This window comes from Wyeomyia smithii, chromosome 1, assembly GCF_029784165.1.
Source record: "Wyeomyia smithii strain HCP4-BCI-WySm-NY-G18 chromosome 1, ASM2978416v1, whole genome shotgun sequence".
Classification (NCBI taxonomy): Eukaryota; Metazoa; Arthropoda; class Insecta; order Diptera; family Culicidae; genus Wyeomyia; species Wyeomyia smithii.
Window position 1 is genome coordinate 28,288,816 of NC_073694.1, and position 12,350 is coordinate 28,301,165.

At 38.9% G+C, this 12,350-nt stretch overlaps 1 protein-coding gene across 7 annotated transcripts in view; it reads right to left on the reverse strand.

Moving 5' to 3' along the window:
* The window catches only part of LOC129718131 (neuroglian), a 99,875-nt gene extending 88,389 nt beyond the window's left edge, over positions 1-11,486 (reverse strand). For 5 of the 7 annotated variants that reach the window (XM_055668589.1, XM_055668564.1, XM_055668616.1 and 2 more), the window contains exons 1-2: positions 11,352-11,461; positions 10,471-10,655 (exon numbers count right to left, since the gene is read on the reverse strand). The gene's annotated coding sequence lies outside the window, so the exon portion shown is untranslated. Of the gene's footprint in view, positions 1-10,470; positions 10,656-10,793; positions 10,813-11,351 lie in introns of those variants that run through there. The other 2 variants (XM_055668573.1, XM_055668582.1) reach the window with 2 other exon arrangements.
* Positions 11,487-12,350: the final 864 nt, after the last annotated feature.

Sequence of the window (12,350 nt, forward strand, 5' to 3'; positions counted from 1 at the left end):
TATTTCTGAATGAAATTTCACTTGTGGAATTGTGCATTCTGACTCAATATTAGTGCTATTCTCAAAGTGAGTCTTTTCCAATTAACCAAACACTATTTTTAAGATGTTACCGACAGAATAGACACTGACACTGGCTAGTGTCATTCCTACAATCCGCGAATCAAGGTCACAGGAATGACTATCGCATAACGGTTCGCGACATATGTTTCCATTCACAGCTTAGCTCTGTTCGGGTGTGGACTCGCGTGCATACATCCACATCCATCTCACGGGATGAGATTTCTCGTAAATTAACTGCGCCAATTAGAGGTGCTAACGCATAATATGTCATCCAAAGCAAGATGCCTTCTGCTGTGAGTAGAACTCGACCAGTTGTGGTGAAGAGCGCCTCACACATAAGCCGATTACGTCTATTAATAAATTGAACCACGAACCGGTCGGTTTAGCACCGGGTGGTGGTGGTGGTGACCTGGAGTCCTCGGTTGTAGCAGATGCTATGGCGTGTTGTAGTTTCGGAACGCAATCGCATGTGTCATGTGCGATATTTTCTCCTCCATTTCCTCTCGCCCTAATATATCTCATTACAAATCAGTGCGAGCTGAAACCGAAATCAACAACTAATCACCTTTCGCTTCCGCTTTGAGTAAACTCAGTCAAGCTGAAATAACACACGGTATGAGTAACCAATTTGGGATCCTGAATAAACAACAGTTGTTCATGTAACCCCGGCGCATTATGCTCTCACCTTACCGATTCCGAATTCGGGTATTTCGTTACGCGACGACCCGAGCCCTGAGTTGGAAGAAATTGGATTTCAATCACGAACCCCTCGTTCCGTTATGGGAGAAATTGTCAGCGTTCCTCCTCCTAGGTGACATGACAGTCGCTGAGCTTCCGCTGAAACATGTTTCTTTGCTTGCTGTTTTTCTTGTTTCTCTACAATCGTGCGATGCCCATCGGAATGGAATAAACTCGGCTGGCCAGAGGCCATGAGCCATGAGGGAAGCGATGAAAGGGATAGGTGTGGCGTGGCGGGTGCCAAATTATAGCCCGTGTGCAAAACAGAGTGAAAATCTCACCGGCTTAGATCTCTCCGGTCTGGTGGATGGAACGTGACTATGGTGCGATCCGAGGGCCAAAACCGCTGCAACGGGCGCTGGGTTTGGTTGCCTAACACCGTGTTACGGGTGTTTCTTCCGAGTGCCCCTGCCTGGTTGGCCGGTGACCCGCGGCAAATTTGACACGAACCAATTTGCAATGGAAAATTTTCTCGCCATGCTGCAGAACTGCTACGGCTTGATGAGGGAAGTTGCTAATGCAATAATCGCATCCGATTTGGGTGAGGAAGATTAAGTCACAGATAAAAAGTATTTTTATCATCACTGTTGGGTTTGAAAAGGTTGAGTTTTTTTAGACCATAAAGAAGCGATAAGTATAGTGAAATGCATCAACATTGTAGGTTTATATCTAGCGTTTGCGCTTCGAGATGTTATTGTTTATACTTTAATGGCGAAATACCATCCAAGATAACTTATTTTTCGGAACTCTGATGAGTTGGTTTGTTTTCAGCCTTCTCTAATACAGCTGAAAATTATTATATTGAAACTCATCATAAATTTTAAATACACTTGCAAAAATAATAAATATTTCTAGCAGGTTTGGGTTAAAAGATTCCAGCATTTTGAGACTGCCAGTTTACTCGGTGAACCCCGAATAAAGGACTCTACTACACAGTAGGACTAGTTTTAAATAAGTTTTCTTTTATTTTTTCTTCAATTCAAACACCGTCTTTTGTTTCAAAAATTATTGTAATATTTGTTCAGCGTCGAGTCTGTCTGCATTTGGTCTTAGCCTTTTTTGAATTTTAGGTTTCGTTGTTATATATTGAAAGCAAGTATTCATCAATAACCCCGTTTCATCTTTCGAGTCATTTTGTTCCCATTTCACGAACAAAAAAAAATAAACAAAAGGTGTAAAACTACGTCCGCAACGATGACGTAGAACTACATGAAGCTGTTTGTTACATTACTTGGATAGTTGCATTCGAGAGTTATCGTAAGTGATAGGTTCGACAAACCTTATCTTAGTAGGGTGACATACTGTGTAAAGTGTAATGAAAATATGCCCTCTCAAAATGCATATTATGTTTCTACCACTGAACGGATTTCAAACGCCAATAACTTGATCGAAAGATATTATGCCCCAAATTTGTGGCATAATAGTTGACTCCCGGCTGGTCTCGAGGTACGATGCTGGCCTAACAAGCCACTCGTCGTATGATCGAGTCTTGGCTCGGGAGAGACTGTCAGTGTCAGTAGGATTAACAGTTGGCTGCGAAGTCTGTGTATAATAAAACAATAGGTCCGAGGTTCCGATACGGCGGAAAATAGCACGAAGGCTTTGCTCAGTTGACACATCTTTTCAATGGTAAATTAATGAGAAGAGTAAAATCACCAGCCCGCTTCTATAGCTGAGAACAGGTATAGTCGCACGTGCCATTGTTACTTTCACTAAATAGATCTTAATCAATATATGAAGTTTTCCTCAAACTTTTGGTGGAAACCAGCAAAAACATGAACTAAAAATCAATTTAAATTCAATTTATTTTAGATTTATGTTGCAAGTGGCCCGCCTCTTTTTCAAGTTATGTCATTTTCTCAGTTTCGCAAGATTGAAAGAGATTTTATTCCGTGTGCAATACGTATTGCATTTCATTTCGTGTAAACAAACAGTGAAACTGGACCGATGGAGCTCTCAGCCATGCGACAAATTAAACGTTATATCGTATTGCGGTTCGGAATCTTATTCATCTTGTGTCGGATGAAAGCGAATAGCAGGAGGTGTCGTATCCAGGGTTGCCACATTTATATCTATATTTTTCTTTATAAATATCTGTATATCTGTATCTCGGGCCAAAAAATCTGTATTAAAAATCTGTATCGAGCAAACTCAGAATGTTGGATGGAAAAATTTTTACTTGCAGAACATATTTAAACAAATTCATTCTTCTCTGCGTGATGCTCATACAGGTTTTTGTTAAATTTATTTTTTTGAGTTTTCGTTAATTCAATATTAGTATCTCCTCCTTGGTCTGCAACGTAGCTTTCAGCTTTTAAAATTGAGATCATTAGCTTAGAGGGCATGCAATTTCTGGTTTCAACTATATATTAAAAGTATGCGTTCTAAACAAACAGAAGAGTGTGGATTCATTTGATCTGTAATTGGAATTACCATCCCACCTAATGGTGTTCAACAGCTCAAACCAAGTTAAGTCATTTGTTTCAATCTTCCGATCAAAAAGTTTTTTTCAAGTGTGCGAAATTTGTTAGACAGCTCTTGTCAGTCAGTTACTGTTACGAATTTGGGGAATTGTCGTATCAAATCGTTTAAATTTTCCAAATTTCACGAACAATTTAAGATTACTTAAAGCTGCCATTCTAACAACAGGATCGGTGAAATCGCACCTATTTGTAATTTGTTTTACGAACTCTGAATAGAAATCCTGACAAATATTTCGAAACGTTCATTTTCGCGCTGCGTTCAAGTCACATTCCACTTCTTCTTCATCGATACCTACATAATCCTCATGATGTTTTTTTACAAAACTTTGAAAATCGTATAATCGAATTCTACCTTTGAAATTTATTTCAGTTCGTCGGTATAACAAAAAAAATCTGTATTTTTGGCAATATTCTGCAATTCTGTAATACAGATTTTGTATTGCTTTTTCAGTTCAAAAATCTGTATCCTCAACCGAACAACAGTTTATTACGCTGTTGCGTGTTGCATATTGTACCTGAGCGGCTGGGGGACAAAATTCGATTCGTTTCGGATGGAAGCAGATACGAGAATTGTCGCACTCTCAGTCACGCAACGCTGTATATTTTTAATTTGATATATGTTAGAGCCTATGTTTGAGTCGGATCTACATAGACTTGGAAACTCGGCATGAAAAATTGTTTTTGGGGCCGGGGAAGGTGATTAGGACAGTTCGAGACCCTTCCCTCTTCTGGAAGGGAGGTGGATGATTTGTATCTTTGTGCACTGTTTTTGATGCAGAAAAAAAATCTAGAAACCCCTTCTGCAAATAGCAAGATGGCAACCTTCCTAAATTCATTTTGCCGTTCAACATTAAATTAGCATTCTTTCTCTTTTACCAGCTCGTGAAATGTATAATAAGGAAAAAAACTAGTAAGGCAGTAGAAACCACACGCAAAAGTTCGAGCCAAAGCCACAAACTCGCCCAAATGTTGCTCTGATTTCGAAAGCAGATGGGACAGTTTGTTTGCAAATCTTTCATCAAAACATTCACGAACATGTAAAACGATGCTATGACTGGTATACATGCAATTTTGGGAATTGTAAGGCAGCTGAGCAATTCCACAAAAAAACGGACAACCATTTTGATAGACCATTTTTAATTTGGCTGCAACTTTGCATAGTTGTTTTTATGAACAAAAGATGTCATTTTGTACCATTGGTTTTTTTTCTGAGGAATCGCGGGAAATAATCCCAAAACTTGATGTCCCGGATGAACATGAATCAAACGACGGGACTTTTTTCTGCGCCGAGTGTCTATTATGAAAAAAAAAAAAACAACTTTGGTATCCAAACAATTGTTTTCGATAATAACGTTGTCGAACTCAATTTCTATTCTTAACAACGGCTTTTACCCGTAACACACAATTTCATTAAGCAGACAGTATGTGAAGTAGGGAAAGCGAAAAATAAGCGCACTGGAAATATGATAGATTTGGAAAAATATACCGCATCCCGACGGGACTTGAACCCGCAATCTCCCTGTCTTCGGCATGGTGTTGACCAATTAAACTGCGGGGGACGGTGGTACTATTCCACAATCTATATCGTATCACATTCCACTGCCGACTTATTCTATTTCTCATCCCTAACCAAGGCCGGATTTAGCCCTCTTTTCTAAAAACATTCAGAGGTAACCTTCTGGAAGGTGACGAGCAAAAAAAAAAAAGGGCGCCGAAAGACTAGGGGTCCCCTTGAATCGGGAGGCCCGGGGCATTTGCCCCCTTTGCCCCCCCCCCCTCAAATCCGGGCCTGTCCCTAACTACACACACTGCTGTGCAAGCGTTATTTATAGACAGAAAGAAATGTCTCATCACACACAGAAGAGTCAGCTGATGCTGATAACCCGGTCAAACAATTATAACAAACGGGTAACACAAATATATCTGAACTTGATAGAAATAACAAAGCCTGTCATATTCTTGATATACCAGAATGATAAGAAGTACAGAATTACATCAAATTCTGTTATCATACACTTGAATGTTCAAGTGTCTTTTTTTAAGTATATTTATAACAAAATTTGTTATTCAATCAATAAAATATTTTACATTCTAACTAATTTTGATCTTTTTCTGCCAAAAACCTTACAAAACTTGCTATAATTTCTAATAATCAGTAAGTAATTTTGATAGGAATTTTGATATTTTAACTGTAAACGAGACCAAGTTTAGAACACAAGTTGATACAAAAAGTGCGTAACAAAATATTAAGATTTGTTGTAATCCTGATAGTTTTGACTGATCGGGAACTCTTATAGACCTGTGTGGTCGAGACCAAAGTCAGTCTGGGTCGTGCTCGCAACAACACAACGGAAGGGGCTCCGTAGGGGCTAAATTTTTCGAACTGAATTTCTATTTTTAACAACGGCTTTTACCCGTAACAGACAAGTTCATTAAGCAGACAGTATGTGAAGTAGGGAAAGCGGAAAATAAGCGAACTTGAAAAAACACCATGCCGGAGACACGGAGATTGCGGGTTCAAGTCCCGTCGGGATGCGGTATATTTTCCAAATCTGTATCATATTTCCAGTTCGCTTATTTTTCGCTTTCCCTACTTCACATATTGTCTGCTTAATGAACTTGAATAACTTTGTCCTTCCAAAAAAAAAAAAAAAAAAAAAAAAAATACACAGTAAAAACAAATTTTATTTGATTTTTATTTCTCCAATTATCGTTAAATATTACTGGTTAGCTTACAGTGTGAAGTTTTTGTAGAATCAGATTCTTGAAAACTAAGTATTTTGAGATAAAGTATCGGCTCTATTATCGTCAGGTTTGTCCAATTATCGTGCAGGGAACTAATCCTTTGCACGGAGATGCTCTGCATTATGAAGAACCATCATGCAAGAAATTAAGGCTGTAGGACATCATTTACCCTCTGACGAAAATAGTTAAAACCTGACGAGCCGATTCCCTATTTATAATTATACCTTTTTTTTTAAAGAAATTCTTGCTATCGAACAATGTATATTTTTTCTGTAAAAACAAAATTACTGTCTAGAAATATGCTGAAGACGTTATATCAATCAAAGTAAACGTTCTGGTTTTTTTCTGGAAAATTTTAACTTTTTTGTTTTTCAGGGTGGCCAATGGATTTCCAATTTCATATTTCCGGCTTTTTCTCGGTTTTGATTTCATCGTTATTATTTTATTTTAAAACTGGAAAAGGACCAAATTAGTTCGGCCTATCTATTTGCTGCTGATGACTTTTCGACTTCTTATAGCTGAGGAATGCAACTCGACCCATCACACGAGCCATCTTAACGGGGTCTTACACCAGTCATCAAGGGCACACTTGGGCCTGAAGAGCCCGGAAAGTGTTGCATGTAACGTGTCAAACGGACCTTTAAAAACTAATCACTGGTTCAACTAAACTGTTTAACTAAAGCGATTTGATATTTGTGCTTTTCTGCTCTTTCTGGTTAGAGTTTTCGGTATTTTGTAGAGTAGGTTTTTGCTTCTACCTTCAGAATAGTGTTTCACTATTGCTAAATTCAATTCAGAATCATTTTGGCTGTATCTGAGCTTCGGAACGACAATTCTTTGAAATCATTTTCTGTCATTTCAAGCTTCGAGAAATCTTGGAAAATAACTTTCTCAGCAGACTGGAACTCAGCAATATTTAGTTAAATTTGTATTTTTTCCGAATCTGATTTCAGTGGCCTCTCACCAATTACAAGTTGAATTTAAAATTGATTTGAATTAAAAAACAAAAAAAGTAAATATTTTTACTTCAAAATATTTACTTTTTTGTTTTCCGATAACTTTTTGAGTCATTTCTATCTGAACAGAGGAAGCATTCTAGTAAAATATTTTTCAACTTTTTTATAATAATACAAGCACATTTTTATTCCTCGAAAAAGGATAGTTTTTCGCCTCTCATGGATCTGCAATGATGACCGTTTCTGATAATTTTAAATTTATTTAAGAAACATTTTTGCACTTTATAGCCTAATTATTGGCCATTTGCTGAAATCAGGGGCGACTCGTGGCTTTGAAACCTACCTGTTCAATATCAAATTCAGAAAATTACCGTTCGAGGAGGTAAAGACAATAATGTCCGCGAAGTAACGCAATTTATTCTCCTTGTTGCTGTTGTAAAATAAAAGTTGAAACATCCAGCTTTCAATGAGTATTTACAATATTTTATACAAATTTGGTCTGACGCCTCCATGTGCAATGCACAGGTTGCACCCATGGACGAGTCGCCCCTGGCTGGAATTCAAACGCTGTTATAGGCTCAATTTTGAAATTTTTTTCACATTGATGTTGTTAATCTCTTGCAGGCTTTAACCCTTTCCCGCTCATGGTGAAGAACCACCAAGAATTATAATCATCATATCTTGACAAAAAATAGTTTGTTGTGCTTTCGATTGTTCCATAAACTTTTATATGCTGCCTCAGAGCATCACTGGGCATTTTCTTTAAAATACTACAGTTGACAGTAATTTTAGTTAGTCTACAAAGCGTTCAGCTTGAATTTTCTCGTGAAGCTATAAATTTTTATGATAAACCTTGTGAGCGGGAGAGGGTTAATACCATTTTTTCCTACTTTGACACAATTTTTGCTTTTCCGATCTCAATAGAAACTTGATTCGTGTTTTCTGACCTCGATTTCCGGGGTTCAGAACTAGTTAAATGTTGTTGGGGTTTTAGAAGGATAGTACTGTCTATTTTAATGATTCATGGCCTCGAGACTGTTTGAGGATCTTTTTAGGCTTACTTTGAGATTGCCTTGATAATATTGTGGACTAAATCAATACCATTATAAGAAATACTTATAGCGAATATTTTTCGCTATGGCCCTTACAATTTCTATGTTTCTATTTACAAAAATGTCTTTTTTGATTTTGAAGGAGTATTCAAAAAGTGAAAGATATAACTTTAAGACAGGCTCTGCATTTTCAAGCCTTCAGAATATTGTCACATATATTTTTAATTACATTTAAAATCATTTTTGCTGCTTCTGGTCTTTGAAAACCAATTCTTTGAAATCATTTTTTGACATTTCTGGCCTTAAAAATTTTTTTTGGGCGAATTTCAGCTTAAGTTACGATCTTTTTTCTCTTACTTTTCACAATAAGTAATAACTACAGATGATATCATAATATCATATAGCTTGTTATATAACAAAATAAGTGTTTATAAAGACATGCCTTAAACCTGCCGGTTGAAAGCTTCGGCAACGAAATTCCCCCGTCAGAGCATAGTTTCGCAGCACTTTCTTCGCCGGCAACGACGATTAACTTTTATACATCCAATTATTCCGTGCTCCCTCCTTGGTTTCCTGTTTGTCTTCTAGTATGTTACAGTATGCTGCACAGTCAGTCGAACAGTCACCGTCCTGGCCAGAACCCCAGCTAGTGGAAAGGTACACCTAACCTAACATTGAAACTAACAACAACACCGAAGTACGGTTACGGTTCAGAGCCTCCGGCGGCCCATCTGTTGGTGGTGCACGCGGTGGTCAACCGGAACGGAACGGTGCGCTACAACCGTCGTCGTCACAAACGCGTTGCTGTTGAATGTCAAACCAACCCGAAGACAGTTTTCATTAATACCTTTTCTGTGCAACCTACTTTCAGAACATAGTTGGAAAAATTTCAACCGCAAATGTTTTCTCCTACCTGTTCTGACCTGAGTTGAATCGTGGAACGAAAAAGTTTCGAATCAACCGATGAGAACTGGTGCCACCAGAAGCAGCAGTGCAGCAGAAGAAGGAGGGTTCAGTGAAACTGGCTTAATTGCTTCCGCTGGAGAGAAATGCCACGCGTCTTCGGGAACCTACCTGAGTTTGACTTTTGGTCCACATATTTACGACCACCACAGGATTAAAGCCTGTCCATATAGGGCTCAAGCATAAGACGTAACCAGAGGGGCCAATGAACTTTGACTGATTATTGCTTCCGGCAGCAGTAGCTCCCCCGTCCACAGGGATCCACAATTCATGCTGATAGCAGAAGATGTCCCAGTTGACGGGGGAGAATAAAATTGCGTTTTTATTTGGCGAAGATATCGACAAGAAACAATGAGGGTTTGGGTATCTGCTGAACTCTTGATTAAGGCAAGGGTCGAACAATAATTTTTCCAAATGCGGGCGAAAGAAAAATCGACGACGTACTTGGACCTGGTCAATCAATGAATTTTCTTTCCCTCTTGCTTTTTTGGTGATGATTCTTTTGTTAATGTAGACATAGATTCGCTCCCTTTAGTCCGACTCGATTCGTCACAGAAGTGCAGTAAATTTTTGGTAGTCTTTTCTTGGTGGTGATGTAATTCTGATTCATTGTCGAAGATAGAATTTTGATTCTGGAGAGCGTTTTGGCATTTTTGTGCTTACTATGCACAAAATAGAAGCATACCTACTTAGCTCCTACTTTTGAATTCAAGCAATCTATATAGAAGACCTCAATATTATGCAAAAGTAATGTTCTAGAATTTAGGTAACGAGCTGAGAAAGGCTGTGCAATTCGCGGCCGTGTCGCAATGAAGCTCAATCTAGAAGAAACGACTTTTAAATTCGTTCAATTTTGGTTGATAAGCAAGCAATCAGTAGCCGCTCTGTTATGCCAAAGCTGGTTACAAGTATCATACACGTAAATAAACCTTACGGCTGATTAGAATCCAACGTCGTTCTCGTATTTTGGTAACAGACAAAGTTTTGTCAATTTATAGCTCGGAATTTCACTAATACGCGAAATTAATTTTGTCACGCAAGAAAAACACGGTGAATGTTTAGATCTCCGATCGGGTATAGGTAACCTTTCCATTCGACAGTAGGCGTTGGCAGTTTTGGCCAGCCGTCAGTCCGGTGGTGCGTGTTTACCGACAATGAATGATACCTTCCCCAACCAACAAACCAACGACTACCCTGCCTCTCCTCAGGCGGTCGTCGGTCCACGAATAAGTGCAGATTCAACTGAGCGCTACGCCCTTTTCTGTATTGAGTAATTTGAAGCTCCAAACACGCATCGCCTTCCAGTAAGCGGTGGTTTGTCACTTTCCTTTTTTGAATTCCCATCCCTCCCCCCTTCTCTTAGGGGTCGCCTTTGTCTCAGTTAACTATGGAGGAAAATCGATTTCCCTCGTTGTTTTTTCCCGCTTTGTTTGTGTTAGGAAAAATGAAAGTTAATAAAATTTTCCAACTTACTTCTTCTTAACTGAACGCCGAGCCAGATTATCCAAGCAACTTCGAAATTGTCTCCTCGAATTCCACTATTTTTTCTTAAACTCGAACTTGGATTCACTTTTTTTCAATCACTGCTGCTTTTACAATTTTCTACTGCAACCTGCAAACACACAACTTAATAAAAACATGCTTCTTTCTACCACCAGCTGCAAAACAAAAATCCGGACGGGTGTGGAAATGATGTCATCGCACATAAATATATCTAACACTGAGAATTAACGAAAACCAACAAGCGGCAATCGTTAAACTGACCGCAAAAAATAAATCATAAACGGTTAACGAACACTAGACAATTCCAATTTGACCCCGCAGGCGAAGAAAATACACCATCCGTGAGTTTGTTTTCCACCCCCAAGGAAAAACCTTGGGTAGAAGCAAAAAAAAATTAAAAACACTCGCGTCAGTGCGATCAATTCCCGATTTGGGTCACACAATCGTAATGAAAAACTGTAGCACTAGAAAAAAAAAACTCAGGTCCAAACTCGATCCAACTCAGTGACGGTTTTCCGAAATAACGGGTCTTTAGCTGGCTCGGGTCTCTGCTGCCATGCCAAATTCCGCCGTCGATTCTTCCTTCCCTTTCACCGAACAAACACCTATTTTGCCCGTACACACACACTCTCTGAATCGGCCTGACTCTGTAAAGGTAGAGTTTGGGTGCGGCGCTTCCGACCGAGCGAGCGGATCAACTGGAAGCCCCCAGAAAACCAGTTCCAGCGTTCGTTTTTCACACCCGTCTGGGGTCGTATGCACAGTCCCTTTTCCAGTTGAGCAATTGTCCAATCCGCCGGAGGGATACAATCCCTGGATCAGTGGCAAAAACCGAAAAGCAAGAAACTAACCGAGTGCAGAATAATCTACGCCACGACACGGACACCAGCAGCGCTACTCAGCATATGTACGAACTGCCATACTTTTCACTAGCGAATGAAATGAAATGAATGAATGCGCTAGCAAAGGCGAGACTCCGAGTACGCACGCAACGAAACGACGTTTGTACACTGACACAAACGGAGCAAACGCACGGTGGTTCATTGGCTAACACACATACTCTGAAAAAAGACTTGTTTTGTACTCCGTACTAAAAACTACAGCAATTTTCTGCACAGATGCCAGATCTACGTATTCTGTAGATTTAAATCTTCAACTAATTTTTAAAATTGACTTTGTACTATCTCTCTCTAGAATGCAAATAGTTCTTTCTTTCCACTATAATGTAAAAAAACTACTGCGTGAGCGATCAAGCAAAAGCAGCCGTAATTCTCACATGCCAACGGATCCGTATATTCGTAGATCTACGAAAATTTTCACAGATCTGGCATCTCTTATATTATGTCGGATTTACGGTAAATGTTGTGCAAAGTTTTGAAGTATGTGTGTGGGTGCGTGCGCAATGAACCTTTGTTTTTCGATGTTTCATGAATCGTGAACTGTTGCTTGAAATCAATTTTGGTGGGAATTATTTTCTCGAACAGCTGCAAAGTAAAGCCACATTGTCGCTATTAAAAAATTCGAACGGTATTGTACAGAATGGTTTCATTTCCGGGAAAACAAAATAGGAATTATATTTTTTGCGGATTACGGCCCCAAACTGAAAAGCTAGTCATGCAAATGATTAACACTGGAAAGATAATCTTATTCTGGAGTTAAATTGATGCATTAATTTTAAATCATTTGAAATGTAAATTTTTGTTTAAAATATAATAATGGATTGTTACGGTATTAACACATTGATACATAACAAATACTAGAACTTAGTTTTTTGAAATGCGAGAATGAATTCGCACTACACTGGGGTCGCTTTTTACGCGGGTGGTTTTTATGCGTTTTTTTGAACGGGA